Below are 6651 nucleotides of genomic sequence, written 5' to 3' on the forward strand. Positions count from 1 at the left end.
AGAAATGTGTGGTCGCACTATAGACGAACGTCGTCTATTTCAGACAGTCGAACTCAGTGAACGAGAAAGCAGTCGAATCAGATAAGGTGGTTTGTCCATGCCTTATGTTCGACATATGATATCGCGATACAAAAGGATCATCAGCCGGAATCATCACTGGTGTTCGTAAGATCACGAACCAACTCTATTCGAGATAGGTAGTCATAGTGTCTTCTAGAGACCGCCTATGACTTGTATATCCGGAATAGAGATTTTGGACTATACTGCTATATCGAATGAGCCTACAGGGTCACACACGCGGGGAAGGACAAATGCACGAGAGAAAACGACGAAAACCGAGTCGGACGGGTCGAGACCCGATGGTCCGGATGCGTGGTCCGTCCGTTCTGGGAAGCAGAACGGACGGTCCACGACAACACGCAGACCGTCCGTTCTATGATGATAGAACGTACGGTCCGCACTAAATGTAGACCATCCGTTCTGCCTTACTGGAACGGACGGTCCACGTGCCATTCCGGACCGTCCGTTCCAGGTTCCGGTTTTTCCGACAATTAAACCGAAATTAGGGTTAAATCACTTTATAAGAAGGAGATTAAAAACCCTAACTCGGGAGAGACGAAAGAGAGCCGACTTTTGGCATAAAAGAGAGAGTTTTTGGAGATCCAAAAACGAGTTCTAAGTCTCGAGATTTCTCGGTGCACATATCGAATAGAGATTCGAGTCCTAGCAGACAAGTTCCAACCGTTGGAATCCATCCCGTGGTGTGGATACGTGTAGAGGGCGAGGTATTCTTTCTGCCTTTCGTGATCAGACGTGTTCTTCGATTGATACAGGCCCCGGATCGATTGAGGTAAGCGTTCTAACGTTTCTACGATTCATTAGAAGCATGGTTCTAGGGTTTATTAAATTTTTGTTTTATATCCGCTGCGCAAACCCTAGAATCGGTCTCTTAGGAATAGGATTCGCTCTAGAGATCTCAGGAAACTCAACACAAGCCACCTAATCTGATTCGACTGCTTTCTCGTTCACTGAGTTCGACTGTCTGAAATAGACGACGTTCGTCTATAGTGCGGCCACACATTTCTACAGTCTCGCTCACACGAGGGGCCCAGCGATATCTCTCTCTTTTACGAGAGGTACAAATCCTGTCTTGACTATCTACAATCCAGCACATGATTCGTTTCGTACCTGATACACGTCTTTATAGTCCTCCTGTTACGCAGGACGTTTGACGTATTCAAAGCACGCAACTCCTCATGTTAGATTCCATAGATATCTCAGGTCTTAGGATCCAATCATGGAACCGCCATATGAGATTCAAGTCATGACGCTAGTCCATGTGACAATCTCATGCGGGTCAATCCAGTATTCCGTTTTCCAACGAATACCTATGACTGTGATCGTATCCAATATCTATGATCATCTATATGATCATCAATCACACATCATACTAGTCTTATTATGTCATCATTCCCATAATGACATAAGACTAGGGAGTTTAGTATCATTCATAATGATACATGGATTTCATAACACATCTAGTATACAAGAACATGTAATGAATCAAATACTCTCATAAAACCTGTGGAAAGTATCAATACATCTAATGTATCTGAATAAAGCTCATAAACAGTACATCATAGAGCACTAAACCAACATTTGATTACTCCATAGAGATTGTTCTAACTCATAGAAGGGATCATTTCACTAAATGTTATTATATATCCAAATAAAGAGTTGAAATAAAAGAAAATAGAAAAGTTCCTTATAGGGTTAGGGGTTATATTACTGATCAAATGTATGCATCATGGGATGTCATTTCTTGTAATGGATGTTAGATCAGTACCTAAGTAATCCCATAATAGAAACTGAAAGGTGCAAAAGAAAGTTCTAAGGTACTTGTAAGTTACCAGAGAATAGATGCTTACATGTAGGAGATTTTACCATCTGAAAGCCATTTGGTATTTAGATTTAGATTATACTGGATATATTGATACTAGAAAAGTCGACTTTCAATTGTTTGTTCCAATTATTCAGAGGAACAACATAATGGAAAATATAAATAATATGTCATCCTTATTTCTATTATGAAAGTTAAATTTATAACTTACTTTAAAGATATTGTTTATGGATCATAGATGTATGGAACTTATATCTCAAGACTTGAAATTGTCAACTTTTATACCTAAGTCGCTAAGAATTATTGTGATAACTCCACATATGTCTTATAGTCAAAACAACAAGTAGTGAAAGGGTGTTAAGCACATAGTATAAAGTACTTGTGTAAAAAAGAAATGGATAAACATAATGTCAATTGAGCATATGAGTACTGATCTTATGGTAACGGATCTGTTGATTAAACGATTATCACCTAAGACATTTAAGGTATTATGTCGAATATATGGGCATCAAATATAATTCCTTACTATAACGATAGATTCAGTGAATGTTTTGTTCATTATATTTATGACAGTCTAAATTCAATTATGGTGATGTTTTTGCGATTATTAGTCACGTTATCATTATAATATAACGTTATAATGTTTGTGTACACATGATGTAAAGTGAGATAACATGCATAATGATGTTTATAACTTCTCTTGGCCATAAAGAAAGTTGGATGGTGATCGATTGTGATATTGGGAAGGAATCATATTGGAAATCAAATTTATTGATGATAGATAAATCTAATGTAAAGTTGTGCGCTTAAAGTTTATTTAATCATCAAGTCATCACATGGACCAAGTGGGAGAATGTAAGAAATAAATTATTATGTGACCCATGTAATTTGGGCTTTCGGATTTTAATATTAATTTGGTTCTTTGATGAATAAGAACTCATTAAAGAATTAAAACTTTACAGATCCAACTGGATCCGGACTTGCCGGGGGAAACACTAATTCGCGAGTTTTAGAGGTAAAAGGACTCTTGGGAGCCACTCTAGGGTTATAAAAAACATCTAGCCACATCCTAGAATAGAGGAGAAAACTTGGAGACTGATTTTGGAGATCTTTTGGTGAGAAAAGAATAGAAGTTCATGAGGATTTCGGGAAGAAGAAGGAGGATTTGGTCGTGAAGACTAGACATCGACATGAGATTTTCTATCCCTTCTTTCATCTCTTTTTCTTTGTTCTTTTTATTGTTTTCCATGAACCGTGAGTAGATCCATGAAAATGGATTAGGGATTCATTTGTGCTTTGGGTATGTTTGAACCCTAACTTGGATTTCGGTTTTGATTTGTTTCGGTTCTATTGATTTATAACCTTTATTCGATTGATGTTTGCTAACCCCTTGGTCAATCATCTTAGATTCTAAACTACAAAGAGATATGAGTTTAGTTTTGGATCAAAATCAAGAAAATAGATCATATTATTAACATAGAGATATGGTTTAATCGATTTAGAATTGATGATAGCGTTCTTCATGCGTCTAGGGTTAACTTGAATAGATCGAGAGATTGACGAGTTATTCTATAGGTAGTAAGTTGGTAGACCGAGAGGTGAATTCTCTATCAATGTTGCTTGATGATTCCCGAATAAAGTCATAATCGTTATTCTCGCATTCTTAGTAAATACCCATACATGCAAATACGGTCCCGACACCCATGGTCATCGTTGATTGATAGTTACACTAGTTTTTATTTGCTTTCTTATTGTCGGTTTAGTGCTCTATGATATACTGTTGTATGAGCTTTATTATGATACATTCGATGTATTGACACTTACTATACTTTTATTGATGAGTGTTTGATTCATTACATGTTATGCATACTTTAATGTGTTATGTAATCCATGTATTGTTATGAACAATACTAAACTCCCTAGTCATATATCATTGTGGGAATAATGATGTACTAAAACTAGTATGACGTGTGATAGATGATCATAGAGATGATCATGGGTATTGGATACGATCACAATCATAGGTATTCGTTGGAGAATGGAATACTGGATTGACCCGCATGAGATTGTCACATGGACTAGCATCATGACTTGAATCTCATGTGACAATTCCATGATTGGATCCTATGACCTGAGACATCTACGGAATCCAGCATGAGGAGTTGCGTACTTTAAATACGTCAAATGTCCTGCTAACAGGAGGACTATAAAGGTATATATTAGGTACAATACGAATCATGTGCTGGATTGTAGATAGTCAAGATGAGATTTGTACCTCTCGTAAAAGAGAGAGATATCGTTGGGCCCCTCGTGTGAGCGAGACTGTAGAAATGTGTGGCCACACTATAGACGAGCGTCGTCTATTTCATACAGATAAGGTGGTTTTTCCATGCCTTATATTCGACATATGATATCGTGATACAAAAGGATCATCAACCGGAATCATCACCGACGTTCGTAAAATCACGAACAAACTCTATTCGAGATAGGTAGTCATAGTGTCTTGCTAGAGACCGCCTATGACTTGTATAACCGAAATGGAGATTTCGGGTTATACTGCTATATCGGATGAGCCTACAGGGTCACACACATAGGAAAGGACAAACGCGCGAGAAAAGACGAGAAATTCCCGGTGGAGCGGAGGCCAGACCGACTGGTCTAGACACGTGGACCGATCGGTCCAGAGGTGACGAGCAAATGTTGTTCGGTCCGTAAAATGTTCTAGACTGATCGGTCCCGAGGTCTAGACCGATCAGTCCACACATTAGAGGACGAGTTCCGAGGGCAATGAACTTTGGGGAACGCCTCCTAAGGGTTAGAGGACGAGTTCACAAACGTTTTGAGAGAGGTTTGAACTTAGAGTTAGATCCTGAAACCCTTGCGCAAAGAAGAAAGAGTTCTTCAGTCCTAGCAGATGAGTTCCAACCGTTGGAATCTTTTCCGCCGTGTGGATACATGTAGAGGGCGAGGTAATCTTCCTGCCTTTGTGATCGGACAAACTCTTCGATTGATATAGGTCCCGGATCGATTGAGGCAAGCGTTATAACGTTTCTACAAAATCATGCATGTTAGGTTTTAGGGTTTCATAAAATTTTTGTTTTACATTCGTGTTGGAACTTCCTGGGATCTCAAGAGCGAATCTAATTCCTAATAGATCAGTTCTAGGATTTTCGCAGCGGATGTAAAACAAAAATTTTGATGAAACCCTAAAACCTATCATGCATGATCTTGTAGAAACGTTAGAACGCTTACCTCAATCGATCCGGGGCCTGTATCAATTGATGTGTTCGTCTGATCACTGTAGACAGGAAGAATACCTTGCCCTCTACACGTATCCACACGGCGGAAAGGATTCCAACGGAGGAACTTGTCTGCTAGGACTGAAGAACGCTTTCTTCGTTGCGCAAAGGTTTCAGGGATCTTTCTCTTAGTTTTTCACTCTCAAAACCTCTCAATAGGGTCTGAAAATCGTGCCAAGAGAGTTAGGAAGCGTTCCCCAAAGTTAATCCCACTTAAAACCCTAATTAGAGCGAGTATAGGAAATCCCGACGTCTGGACCGATCGGTCCAGGCCTGGACCGATCAGTCTGGAGCTTTTTACGTCTGGACCGATCGGTCCATAGGTCCGGACCGATCGGTCTGGAACACTTTCGAGACCGTGTGACTGTCACAAGTTATCTCCGGACCGACCGGTCCACGTGTCTGGACCAATCGGTCTGGGTTGGCTGGACCGATCGGTCTAGACCTTCTAGACCGGTCGGTCTGGCCTCCGCTCCACCAGGATTTTATCGTCTCTTCTCGCGCATTGTCCTTTCCTGTGTGTGTGACCCTGTAGGCTCATCCGATATAGCAGTATAACCCAAAATCGCTATTCCGGATATACAAGTCATAGGCGATCTCTAGAAGACACTATGACTACCTATCTCGAATAGAGTTTGTTCGTGTTCATACGAACGCCAGTGATGATTCCGGTTGATGATCCTTTTGTATCACGATATTTTATGTCGAATATAAGGCATGGACAAGCCACTTTATCTGATTCGACTGCTTTCTCGTTCACTGAGTTCGACTGTCTGAAATAGAGGACGTTCGTCTATAGAGCGGCCACATTTCTACAGTCTCACTAACACGAGGGGGCCCAGCGATATCTCTCTCTTTTACGAGAGGTACAAATCCCGTCTTGACTATCTACAATCCAACACATGATTCGTTTCGTACCTGATGCACGCCTTTATAGTTCTCCTGTTACGAAGGACGTTTGACGTATTCAAAGCACGCAACTCCTCATGTTGGATTCCGTAGATATCTCAGGTCTTAGGATCCAATCATGGAACCGCCATATGAGATTCAAGTCATGACGCTAGTCCATGTGACAATCTCATGCGGGTCATCCAGTATTCCGTTCTCCAACGAATACCTATGACTGTGATCGTATCCAATACTTATGATCATCTATATGATCATCAATCACACATCATATTAGTCTTGTTATATCATTATTCCCACAATGATACATGACTAGGGAGTTTAGTATTGTTCATAATAATACATGGATTTTATAACATATTAAAGCATGCACAATACGTAATGAATCAAACACTCATCCACAAACTATAGAAAGTGTCAATACATAAAATGTATCTAAGTAAAGCTCGCATAACAGTACATCATAGAGCACTAAACAAACAATCTTCCACTTGCTCGAATCATGAACTGCTAAACATCTAATGCCCATATCCCTAACATGACCCT

This window comes from Tarenaya hassleriana, unplaced genomic scaffold (genome assembly GCF_000463585.1).
Source record: "Tarenaya hassleriana unplaced genomic scaffold, ASM46358v1 Cleome14, whole genome shotgun sequence".
NCBI classification, from domain to species: domain Eukaryota; kingdom Viridiplantae; phylum Streptophyta; class Magnoliopsida; order Brassicales; family Cleomaceae; genus Tarenaya; species Tarenaya hassleriana.